We start from the raw sequence: 13,757 nt of genomic DNA on the forward strand, positions 1-13,757 counted from the left end.
AACTTCATACTTCAAATGCTGAAATTCACATGTTGAAAGATCAGTTGGTGCAGCAGCAACTTGCCAACAATGCAATGGTTGACAGAGTTCTGGATATGCTTGCTTCGGCTTCAACCAAGCCTAGTCAAACTTCAACTTGAAAAATCATCTTGTTTGAACCTGGTTCTCTTAGTTGTTTAAACTCTGTGTTGTTACTCTTCGATTTGTTGCCAGAATATTTTGTTATGCTCAACTGGCTGAGCTTCAATTGTTGCTATGGATGATATTTGGTTTTGTTTAGCCGCTGTTGGACTCTTTTTGAATTTGTCAAAAAGGGGAAGATATATGTTGGAAATATATGTTGCATTACACAGGTTTGTCTTCATCAAAAAGGGGGAATTTGATAGAATCTTAATTCTACAATGATTCACAAGGTTTCATCTTTCACCTATTTCTAGAAAACAAACAACGTAAAGGACCCTATTTATTCCAACAAGATACGAATTGGAGCATAGAACAAGAAACTCGCCATTCATGCTGACTCTATTTGCAAATAGTGAGCATTCTGATTTGAGATGAATAATCCAAAGGTGAAAACTATATTAAACCAAACACAACTCCTAATCCGAAACTAAATACTTCTAACGACATGACATAAGGAAGATGGACACATACAGAGGGCTGAAAACTAAATAGCAAACAAATCATAATGACTAGTCGCTAACAAAGACAAGAGAAAAGAGAGAATGAGATCATTTAAGGTAAACACAAATCGAAGTTGGCCTTACATACCCTTTTTAATGAAAATTGATTTCTTCATATCGTTTGTTCATATTTTAATTTACACACTTTTTAAAAAATCATGAATACAAAAAATCTCTTATTTACCCTTTAGTTCTTTTTAATACTTTATTCCTTCCTATTGTTTATTCATATTTTTATCTACACACTTTTTAAAAAATCTTAAACAATTTTTTTTAAAATTTACTTTTTAATAATTTTTTTCGTTTACTTTGTACTTATTACATTCGTACTTGATATATTTATTTAAAAAAACCACGATTGACATGATTATTGAAGAGTATCTTTTACTAATTTACCTTTCAATTCTTTTTAATACTTTTTCATTTACTTTATACTTATCACGTTTGAATTTGACTTATCTATTAAGAAAATAACGATTGACATGGATATTTTACTACACTTACCCTAATAATTGATGTTAGTATTGTTGGATATTTTCTAATATATGAAAGTATTAAATTAAATAGATTGTTCATGAAAGAACATGACTCTTATAAAAAGTCATCATGAAAGAACACGACTCTTATGAAAAATCATCTCTTAAGTTCTATAAATAAAGACTCTCTATAAGTTGTTAAGAAAAATTTGCATGTATAAATAAAACATTTTGTTGTATCCTGAGGGATTTGTGTGTAATTTTCCAATATATATACGGGCAATATCTCTTTAAAGAAAGTAATTTTACACGTCTCATGTTTTACTCGAAAAAATATATATAAAAAAAGATAAATAAGTTTCAAAAAATCAATTAATCTTATGATTTAAGAGAAATTGATTTTCTGAATTAACAGAGTACCACTTAATTTTTAATAAAAAAATCAAGAAAAACTTATAGTTATTTAAAAAAGATTTAAACAGATAAAATCAATTGAAAAAGGATTCGAAGTTCAATGTATAGTCCGAGAAGGTGTTAGGCCCTCGGATTGCCTGCTAACTTGCTGTTGACCGGCGATTTAATTAAAAATGACCTTTTACAAATATTTCCAAATTTTTGACTAAGTTAAGTTGATTCAAAAAAAAATTATTTCTTATTTATTTTTACTTATTTCATTTATTATATTACCTTGAGGGGAAAAGGAAATAGGGGAATTTCTAAAGGGAAAAAGTCATAAGGGTTAACAAGACCAATATTAAAATAAAAGCTAAGTAGTAAACATATATATAAAATTGTCATGAAACTATATAAATTTAGAAGAACAAGAAAGTAGGGAGAAGAGAAAAGACTTCTTATTTCTCTTGAAGTATATTCAGGATTCATAAATTTTTTATCAATCTTCTTTACAATAAAGGAAAATCCTTTATTTATAGGAAAACCTTACTTGGTCCCCAAGTAGGATTCTTAACCATATCCTACTAGGACTCCACATAATTAGACATTCACTATAATACAAATTGTTTATAACACTCCCCCTTGAATGTCGATAGATTATGTGCCTCGTTAAAACCTTACTAGATAAAACCCAGTGGGAAAAAAATCTAGTGAAGAAAAAAGAGTACACATATCCAATAATACGTATTATGGATGCCTCATTAAAAATCTTACAAGGAAAACCCAATGGGACAAAACCTTGTGAGAGAAAAAGAGTACATCGCGTATTAACTCCCCCTTATGAGAACATCAATTCGGAGACTAGAATCTTCGTTTTCCAAGCTTGTGCATCATCTTCTTGAAAGTTGTAGTTAATAGAGACTTGGTGAATAAATCAACAATAATGTTACTTGAACATACCTCTTGCATGTTGATATCACCATTCTTGGGAGCTCATGAGTAGAAAAATCTTGACAAAATATGTTTTCTTCTATCTACTTTTATGAATCTTTCCTTCAAGATCAAAGATTTCTGCAAGTTCCTTACTTTAACTTCTTTAAGCAAATAATCTATTGTCTTTTGAAAACTCTTCAAGAGTTTCAATTCTAGTTATCAACTTGCACAACAATATTTGTATATGCTTCATGCATTTTGAATCGATTTAATTCTTATAAAGATTATAAACAAGTTCTCCAAAAACTTGCACATACTTTAGATTTTGAATCCTTCATGACTTTTCATATTAAATTTGTCAAGTGATAACATTCAATATTAAATGTATGATATATTCTAGTGACTAGATTGCAAGTCAAATAAGTTTTACGCTTACCAAGATGCATCATTCCACTTTTCACTTGATTATTATTTCTATACACGTGTGCTTTAATAGATGTAGAATTCATATCCTCATAATCTTTTACAATATTGCGCGCTATTGTATCAAAGATATCGTCAACGATATATCATTTTGTATCGATTCACAATACGACAAAACTTATTGAGATCTCATCACTTCATTATTTTTAGGTAGCTATCCCTCTCATGAGGTTTCATAAAGTGTTATGTCGTAGGCTCTCCAAGAGCACATTGTCTCCTTATTATGATCATTTTGATTCTTTGATCCTCCCCCTTTTTCAAGGATTATTTTATTTAGAATTGATTAGTCTATCATGCTTCATGTATGTCATAGACTTTATCCTTAAGGGACATTCAATAGGAGTATTTACAACTTTTTTGTTGCTTCTATTCTGCCCCTTATGTTAGACAACCTAACATATATCTCAATCTTTTGGAGAATCTATCTTTGTGCATCATAGTATATTCATTAATCATATATTGCACATCAAAATTATCAGATGAAAACTATTTGGTCCCTGACCATAAACCAATTAACAAAAAAATTGATCATAACTTATTGGTTTGATTTATACAATTATGTTTGCATGTAATATCATATTTCAGATCAACACATGAAACTTTATTTTCATAAGCAATGATTCACTATGTGAGACATTTAGTGTCACATCATCTTGAATATTTATCAATATTACCAAGATAAATTATCTTGATTACATATTTTGAAATTGTGCTCTTAACTCAATTATTTTTGCACAAACAATTTTGTGAATGTCAAACTACTGTTGACATGACAACAAAGCCACATGTGATTATCTTATTGATGCATCTTTTTATTATATCACATGATAGGTAAATGGATCCATATTCACCTTTTATACTTTTCAGAATTTAGGGATTTAGTCCCAACTTTAGTTGATCCAATCAACTTTATCACGAGAACAAGCAGCGTAAAGAATTCTGGAAGAATCTTCATTTTTTCAATATATGTCCATTACTCAGTATGCATATCTTTGGGATGACCAAATTATTCATGCCAACTAATAAAATTAGTTGTACTCGTAAACTCCAAGTTTACTACGCCATGTGCCTTTTGCTTTAGTAAATTTATGATTTACTATTTTATGAGTAAATTTCAATTTTATTACTCCAAGAGTAATTTTTAGATTTATTTCTTCTCAATTGCTTTACCCTTTAGGTGAGTCGTGATTCCATCATTGAATGAATTCAATCTCAACTTTCATTTATGATGGTCTCACAATTAACTTGCCTTGTTAACAAGGAGTACAAGAAAATTCACGTCTAGCATGGTGGCTTATCACCTCATTCACTCTAAAGAGTGGATCTGTATTTTTACCATTTATCAAAGACTCTCATTCTTCATGAATGGAACACAATCATCTAAGTACATCAAATTCTGATAACTTAGTACCTCATTCAATATTCATGTGCATCATTCAATCAATTGTCTTCTTTTAGACATTTATGCACCGCTACATTCACTTTAGGGAATGGATCTGCTTAACGAGATATATTTCATGACTAATTTTATCAAAAACTCGTTATTTCCCTTAGTCATCATAATATCATCAATACGGTGCATTGAGACTCAAACTCAACGTCTTATGCCATAAATCAATGAGGGACTTGAATCCAACATCTTTCATCACAAAGCATCAAGAATTCTGATGTCTTACCCTGTTGGTGCGATTAGACATGAATCTATCGTCTTACCATCTTGGTGCAATTGGACTTGAATCCATCGTCTTATCTTTTTTTGGTGCGATAAAACTTAAATTTATCGTCTTACCCACAATGAGGCTCAACCTCAAGCCTTTAAAATAATTACAAATTTATCACTTTTGATGATCATTAATATGATCACATATTATAATTACACACAAAATTGAGAATATTGATTTCTTATAATCAACACTAGCAGTTAATAGATATAGTTTAATAGATCACGTACCTAATATGAAGATTGAAAACATATCTTTCACTAAATTGTGGTTATTTAATTATTAAAATAAATTAAAGAATTTTCTTCTCAGTCGATTAAAATTAAATGTATAGAAAGTTGACAAGTCTCTTTAAATACTTACTTTAGATGGTACCTCCAAGTCTGTTACATAAATAATTAGAACATAAAGACAAATCATACCTTAAAGATATAAGAACTTTATTGCATAACTTATGCAAGATGTCTTTTGCACTTTTTCCGCTTCTTCATCATTCTTAAAGAATAGAACAATCGTGCTGATAACGTGTTATGAAACTATATAAATTTAGAAGAACAAGAAAGTAGGGAGAAGAGAAAAGACTTCTTATTTCTCTTGAAGTATATTCAGGATTCATAAACTTTTTATCAATCTTCTTTACAATAAAGGAAAATCCTTTATTTATAGGGAAAACCTTACATGGTCCCCAAGTAGGATTCTTAACCATATCCTACTAGGACTCCACATAATTAGACATTCTTTACAATACAAATTGTTTATAACAAAAATAAATATTTTGTATTATTTTATTTTATTTTTGAATATGAAGAGAAATTGGTATCTTGGGAATATAATTAAAATTAAAACCAAAAGTGTTAGTCAAATACAATAAATAAGTAAAGAGGGAAAAGGAGAAAATGTTTGAACTTGGGTCAATTGCCCAATTTCAACTAAGTTGGGCCTTTGACCCACCTGTCCTAACTCTAAAAAATTTGTCCAAAATGGCTTGATAGGTCCCAAAAGTTTCTACTGAACCTGCTGTAAAATATTGGGCTTTAAGCCCATTTCTCCATCAGAAAAATCTGCACGTGTACTGAGTGTATACTCATGTATATAGTCTGTATACTGACGTGTTTTTTGCATATCATCACATAAATTAAATGAATATAATATATTTCATCTCCGAACACCCGTAATTCCGTTTTATAACCATGTATACGCTGATTTTTGCCTTGTATATCACATATACTTCTGTATATCAATGTATCCCGGTGTATATTCACATCTATATAGTCCGTTTTGGACTATTCCAAGACCTGTAAATCAGTTCCTGCCCCTGTAATTTCTCCCCCTTCACTTAAACAAGATGAGGGTGACTCAAAGAAAAGTTTAACTCATAGAAATGCAAAAGTGGACTCGAATTGATATCACATGCAAATAAAGAGTGAAACATTAGCATTCACACTTGAAACTACTATACCATGAGAATAATTAATAAGAAATAAGAAATAGTTAAAGAAAACTACCAGCATACATAACAGGGAAGTGAAGCATATATCCAAATACACAAAGTGAAGGTTGGTTAGTTAAGAGCATGTGATCATGCCCTGGGTATCAAATCTTTTGACATACTACTAAAAATAACAGAGGAAGATAGTAAAAAATGTTTAGAATCATAGCCCAAGTCTATTTTTTTTTTTTTAAAAAAGATAATTTCTAAAACAAGATTTTACATCTATATTATCAGAACAAACTAGTATTCAATAGTCATGTTATTAAGCCAAAACAGTCTTGTCTCCTCATCCAACTTCATAAACATTAATGTAATCATAAAACACAATCTCAATCTCAAAGTGGTACACTTAACAATTTCGAAATAAACGAGATATTTGAAGCAAAATCACAACATAACTCAGTAATACCATTACTAAAGAGACCAAAGTTATGCTAAAGTCGAAATACTACAAAATGAAACATAACAGATCTGAAAAAAAATTACAAAAATAAAATAAAATTGTCAAACAATGAAGTCACTGGACAAAGATGTAAGGTTTCAGCCTTTCCAAGCAACCACGAGACATAAATCAAGTAAAGGAAGTTATGAAACTGATATTGAATCAGACAAATGAGACTAAAATCTAATTAACATAACAATCATGTAACTATAAGATGCTTCAAACAGTGAGACTTAAGGCCCTTAATACGAAACTCCTATCACCAACACATTTTACAAGACCTGCTCAATTAGACTCGACCAATAAACGAACAGAGCAAAGAAAGACTTGAGACTAACAAGTTGAGACACTAATGAGCAGTGATGAGAGAGGGACTCCAATGGAAAACTTGGATAGCCTAAGCGAACAAATCAAAAAATAGTTATTTGAATACTATCGTCTTAACGTAAACGAACAACTCTTTCTTTAGTTCTTTCTCACTGTGTCCCTTCAATTTTTCCAACTTTGTTTCAAACTTTTCCAAACTTAAAATCAACCATCTCCAACCTTTAGAACGGAGAGAGTGAGGACTTTAAAAAGAATAAGATAATATTTGATTTGGAGGGAAATAGATTGAATTTAAAATTTCAAATTCGAATTCCCTGAAAGAAACAGGTTGAAATTTTGTACAGTTCTCAAAGGATTCAAAGAGGGGACCGTCCGATTCGAGCAAAGGATGATGAAGGACGGAGATAAAGACACATATACTGATTTGCGAACGCTCTTGGTACGAAAGGATAAGGAGAGAGGAGACACTCTTGGTACGGAAGGATAAGGTTGAAATTTTGTACAGTTCGCTTTGTCGCTTGAATCGCTCGGTTTCTTCGTTCTGCTGGACTGCACGAGAAAGAAGAGAACTGGGCTGCTGGAAATGACACTAAAAAAGACCAAAATTGATCTCCAAATGGGTTTAAAGTGAGGTAAGAAAAGAGATTTCATTGACATTGAGAATTTGATCCATTTGATTACAATTATAGCTAGGGCTGTGAAAAAACGGGTAAAACCATTAACCCGAACCGATTTTCGGTTTATTGGGTTAACGGGTCGGGCTATTGGGTAATTGGGTTGGGGACCGGTTCACTAATTATTTTAATTGGATTACCGGTTCGGGTGACGGGTTTGGGAAGGAAATATCCCGGGTCACCCGATTACCCAACTATTTCCCCCTAAATTTTCTAATTTTCTAATTCACAATTAGGTTACAAAGTCTAGAAAGGAGAAACCTTCGTCCTTCTGCTTCCGCCACTCTCTCCAGTCTCCACTCTCCAGTCTCCAATTTCGAAACTCTGGTGAGGCGAGGATGGAACTCAACTAACCAACGAGTTACTCAGGCCGTCAGGCTTCCGGCGAGGAGACAACTAGGGGTGCATATCGGTCTCACAGGGTAACGACTAACAATGATTTCATGGTGCATTATTTGTTTACCCTTCGCGCTGTGTTGTATCTATTACCCTTCGCGCTGTGTTGTATATGATTTCATGCTGCATTATTTGTTTACAAGAACATGTGGATTTGTGAAGCAATTTAATTGATTATGGTATGTGTGCTGAGCTTAGATGGGGCAATATGATCAGTAGTTCACAAATTGGAACTCTAACTTGTTTAACGAAGTGTAGTTTGTATCCTTCGTGATATCAGATGTCTTCTTGTTCTTTGCCAAATGCATTTTTGTGGGTTTAATTTAACCCAAGAAGATTATTTCTTAGCATTGGGAGCACTATAAAAAGTGAAAACTTATCTGTTAGCACTTAGCATTAGGCAAAAAATGTACCTTTTCTCCCATTAATTCTTGGATTTAGGGGTGCATCACTCGAAATTCCATGCATAATTTCACCAATATTCAGTTCTGTGTCAAAAAATCCTATGTCCTGTCGCAAAACAACTCTAATTAGCCAACTGATTGTACTTGGTATTTTTTGCTTGAATAAAGCTGCTTACTCTTTTTTTAGTTCCTTCAAGGTTTCAATAATTCATTGCTTCATCTAGATTTTATAAAAAATAGTTCAATAAACGATTATGGCATATCTTTTCGCACTTTTTGGTGAAAGTATCATGGCTGAAAATGTCATAACTGATAAGGTTGTTGGTGAAAGTGGAGCTTCTAATTCAAATGCAATAGATCAAAGTCAAATTGTTGAGTCTCTAGTAAAGAAAGAGAGAAAAAAAAGATCTCGTGCGTGGGATCATTTTTCTCATAAAACTGATTCTGATGGAAATGAAAAGGGTGTTTGCAACTACTGTAAGAAAGAGTATTTTGCTGATACAAAAGAACATGGTACGTCGTCAATGCTTACTCATATATCCAAATTCCCTAAGATGCCTTATAACATTGATATTAGACAATCAAGATTAGCATTTCAACCAATGATAGGTGGTAACAAGGGTGATGTAGTTGTTGTTCCATGGAAATTTGATCAGGAAGAGTGTAGAAAGGTCTTGTGTCGTATGATAATTATTGATGAACTTCCTTTTAGATTTGTTGAAAAAGAAGGTTTTAAACAATTTATGAAAGTAGCACAACCTTGTTTCCACATTCCTTCTCGTACCACTGTGACTCGTGATTGTTTTAATCTTTTTGATGAAGAAAAAAATAAGTTGATGGCTGTTTTTAAGGGAACAAAACAAAGGGTGTCTTTAACCACTGATACTTGGACTTCCATCCAAAGAATTAATTATATGGTCATTACTGCTCATTGGATTGATAAAAATTGGACTTTGCATAAAAGAATTATCAATTTTTGTCCAATCACTATGCATAAAAGAATTATCAATTTTTGTCCAATCACTAGTCGTAGAGGTGAAGATCTTGGAAAGTCTATTAGTAAGTGCTTACATGAGTGGGGATTGCATCACATTTTCACCGTTACAGTTGATAATGCTGGTTCAAATAGTGTGGCAATAACTGAGTTGTCTAAGCAATTAACTAAATGGAGGACCAACCTAATGGGTGGTAGTCACCTTCATATAAGGTGTATGGCTCATATTGTAAATCTTATTGTTCAAGACGGTACAAAAAAAGCAAATGTATCTATTGAACGAGTTAGGCAAGCAGTGAGATACATCAGACAATCTCCTGCTAGGTGGAAAAAGTTTCAAGAATGTTGTGAAGATGAAAATCTCTCTAAAAAGTCTTTATGCTTGGATGTTCCTACAAGGTGGAATTCAACTTACATGATGTTGAAGCGGGTAATTGAATATGAAGGTGCAATTGTAGAGTACGCCGATCGTGATATTGGCTTGACACTACATCTTAAGTTTGTTGATATGGTGGATAAAAATTCTACAGGTACACTTTTGAGTAGTGATTGGGAGAGCGTAAAGCGAATCACAAAATTTCTTGAAATGTTTTTTAATCTTACTTTGAAGATATCTGGATCACGATATGTTACATCAAATCTTCATTTTCTTGAAATTTGTCAAGTTGGTGTTTACTTGAATCAATTGATATCAAATAAAGATCATGCTTTGGCTAAAATGGCGGAAAATATGAAGGAGAAATTTGATAAATATTGGGGTGATACTGAAAAAATGAATAAAATGGTTTTTATACCATGTGTTTTGGATCCTCGTCACAAATTTATCACTCTTGGCTTTGCACTTAGGAAGATGTTTGGAGAAAAAGGGGCTGCTTTAGAAATCGGTGTGCGAACATACATGAAATCTTTGTTTAATGAGTATACAAAGCCTGTTGATTCTGATAAAAATGGCCAATTTTCTTCAACTGAGGTGGATACTTCTGATTCAAGGTCTGGAGGAGAATTTGGAATTTTTTTTGAGGAATTACAAAAACATGCATTGAAAAAGGAGGAGCAAGTTCAAAGTCAGAATTAGTTAAGTATCTTGATGAAGAAATTGAAGTTGGAAAATCAGATTTTGATGTATTGCTTTGGTGGAAAGTTTACTCCCCTAGATTTCCAATTCTTTCTGAGATGGCTCAAGATGTGTTGTCTATTCCCGTTTCAAGTGTGGCGTCTGAATGTGCTTTTAGTACTGGGGGACGCATACTTGATTCGTTTAGGAGTTCATTAACTCCTAAATTGGTACAAGCTCTAGTGTGCCTTCAAGATTGGCTTCGAAGTGAGCCACAACCCATAAGTATTGAGGAAGATTTAGATTTTCTTGAGCAACTTGAAGAAGGTAAAAAAAGAACCTCATTGATGTAAAACTGTGAATAGTTTATTCTATATTTTTATTTTTTAAGTCTTGATCCATGGCTTGTTATATTTGCCTTTAGATTTGGCAAAACTTGGAAACGAACTTTGCATTGATGACATGTAAAATTGGAGGTTTCCTTCACTAACTCTACTAAAGGAAAAGGAAGGTAGATGTCTTACTATTGAGGTGGTCTCTTATATTACATCATACATGTGTTATTTATTATCTTGTCTTTATGCATGATTTATGATTGACTTCTCTTTTCTGATGACTAATGAGTAATGAGTATGTAATATTATGGTTGATACAAATATTTGTGCAAAGCTCCCAGTAGAATTTGGTGTTCTGTATCAGTTTATCACTTTATCTTGACTAATCTTTCCTTTTAATCATTAAAATATCTAATGCTTTCTCTGTTTCTTTGTTCATCAGATTTCATCATGCCTCAACTTCATGGTTCTAATGCTCGATCACCTATTTGTAATCACTATGAAAAACTTGAAGAAAAAGAAGATGGATCGTGGACAGTGAAATGTATTCATTGTGGTCGTGTTGCTTATTACCATTCGCACTATAATGGAACTGCCTCCTTAAGAAATCATGTCAAACATTGTTTGGAAACAAGAAACCAGAATCGTTAACTCGCAAGAATTGATTACTAGCTATTATTTTGTTTACTTGAATGTGAAATATTAGTACTATGTTTGGACTAAATTTTCAGTTTGTGTGACTGCTATTTTGAATTTTTGAAATTTTGATTGCGCCTGTGTGAGTTGTTGGGGAGTTGTTGACTGTTGTGGCTGTTGTGTCTAGTGTTTTCTAGTAGAAAATATTGTGTTGTGCTGACTGTTGTGGCTGTTGTGTCGAGTGTTTTATAGTAGAAAATGTTGTGTTGTGCTGACTGCTGTGGCTGTTGCGTCGAGTGTTTTATAGTAGAAAATGTTATGTTGTGCTGACTGCTGAGAGTTGGGTGAGCACTGAGCATAAATGCATACTGAATTACTGATAGTGATAGCCTTACTGTGAAGACTCTCTGATTCAGCATCAAGTGCACTTGTAGCTTCATCAAGGAGTAGTATTCTTGGGTTCTTTAAGATAGCCCTTGCTATTGCAAGTCTTTGCTTTTGTCCACCAGATTGTTGGGTTCCATGCTCACCTACCATAGTATAAAAAGGTTGCGATGAATATTAAATCATGTACTGTTTTGTTTGTGTTTTAGTGTGTGACTTTGTGCTTTAGCAAGTAAAAGAAAGGCAGTGTAAGTGTTTGCTAATTGCTAGTATGTTGTCACTTTAGTTGCACCGTTGCAGCCTTGCAGCCTGCGGGACCTTTTTCCTGTTCTTCATGTGATTTTTATTTTTAAAAAATGTGTGATATGTTAACGATTAACCCGATAACCGAACCGATAAGGGTCGACAACCGATTAACCAATAACCGATTAACCGATAACGGAATGGTTCTTTAACGGTTTAGCTAGTCTACAAACCGATAACCGATAAGCAAAACCGATAATGTTCAAAACCGAACCGATCGATATGCACCCCTAATTATAGCCGATCGAATTAAGAAATTAGCCAAATTAAGTTTAATTAGGAAATCTGACTAAGACTTAAACAAAACGAATTAATATAGATTAATTAACGAGCTTCTTAATTTTAACGAAATAAATTAATTAACCTAATTATAAGCTAAATAAATTAAAATATAAAATATTATATAAGTAGACTAATTAACCAAATATTTAACAAAATCTTTTTGGAGATGATTTTCGAATATTCATAAACTATACCAAGTGTGTGTGTGTGTGTGTGTGTGTGTGTGTGTGTGTGTGTGTGTGTGTGTGTGTGTGTGTGTGTGTGTGTGTGTGTGTGTGTGTGTGTGTGTGTGTGTGTGTGTGTGTGTGTGTGTGTGTGTGTGTGTGTGTGTGTGTGTGTGTGTGTGTGTGTGTGTGTGTGTGTGTGTGTGTGTGTGTGTGTGTGTGTGTGTGTGTGTGTGTGTGTGTGTGTGTGTGTGTGTGTGTGTGTGTGTGTGTGTGTGTGTGTGTGTGTGTGTGTGTGTGTGTGTGTGTGTGTGTGTGTGTGTGTGTGTGTGTGTGTGTGTGTGTGTGTGTGTGTGTGTGTGTGTGTGTGTGTGTGTGTGTGTGTGTGTGTGTGTGTGTGTGTGTGTGTGTGTGTGTGTGTGTGTGTGTGTGTGTGTGTGTGTGTGTGTGTGTGTGTGTGTGTGTGTGTGTGTGTGTGTGTGTGTGTGTGTGTGTGTGTGTGTGTGTGTGTGTGTGTGTGTGTGTGTGTGTGTGTGTGTGTGTGTGTGTGTGTGTGTGTGTGTGTGTGTGTGTGTGTGTGTGTGTGTGTGTGTGTGTGTGTGTGTGTGTGTGTGTGTGTGTGTGTGTGTGTGTGTGTGTGTGTGTGTGTGTGTGTGTGTGTGTGTGTGTGTGTGTGTGTGTGTGTGTGTGTGTGTGTGTGTGTGTGTGTGTGTGTGTGTGTGTGTGTGTGTGTGTGTGTGTGTGTGTGTGTGTGTGTGTGTGTGTGTGTGTGTGTGTGTGTGTGTGTGTGTGTGTGTGTGTGTGTGTGTGTGTGTGTGTGTGTGTGTGTGTGTGTGTGTGTGTGTGTGTGTGTGTGTGTGTGTGTGTGTGTGTGTGTGTGTGTGTGTGTGTGTGTGTGTGTGTGTGTGTGTGTGTGTGTGTGTGTGTGTGTGTGTGTGTGTGTGTGTGTGTGTGTGTGTGTGTGTGTGTGTGTGTGTGTGTGTGTGTGTGTGTGTGCGCGTGTGTGCGCGTGTGTGCGCGTGTGTGCGCGTGTGTGCGCGTGTGTGCGCGTACATATATATATATATACATACATATATATATATATATATATATATATATATATATTACTTAAAAATTATAAAAGAGCGACAAAACTATTTAAAATAACTTGAAAAATATTTTGAATTTTATAAAATCAA

At 33.7% G+C, this 13,757-nt stretch overlaps 1 long non-coding RNA gene across 1 annotated transcript; it reads left to right on the plus strand.

Annotated features, from left to right (window-relative positions):
* The first annotated feature begins 7,435 nt into the window (after nucleotides 1–7,435).
* Nucleotides 7,436–11,569, plus strand: LOC104647602 (uncharacterized). Its single transcript, XR_003246980.2, has 3 exons — nucleotides 7,436–7,582; nucleotides 7,861–8,046; nucleotides 11,250–11,569. It is a non-coding gene; the product is annotated as an uncharacterized lncRNA (long non-coding RNA).
* Nucleotides 11,570–13,757: the final 2,188 nt, after the last annotated feature.

Source organism: Solanum lycopersicum, chromosome 5 (assembly GCF_036512215.1).
Source record: "Solanum lycopersicum chromosome 5, SLM_r2.1".
NCBI classification, from domain to species: Eukaryota; Viridiplantae; Streptophyta; class Magnoliopsida; order Solanales; family Solanaceae; genus Solanum; species Solanum lycopersicum.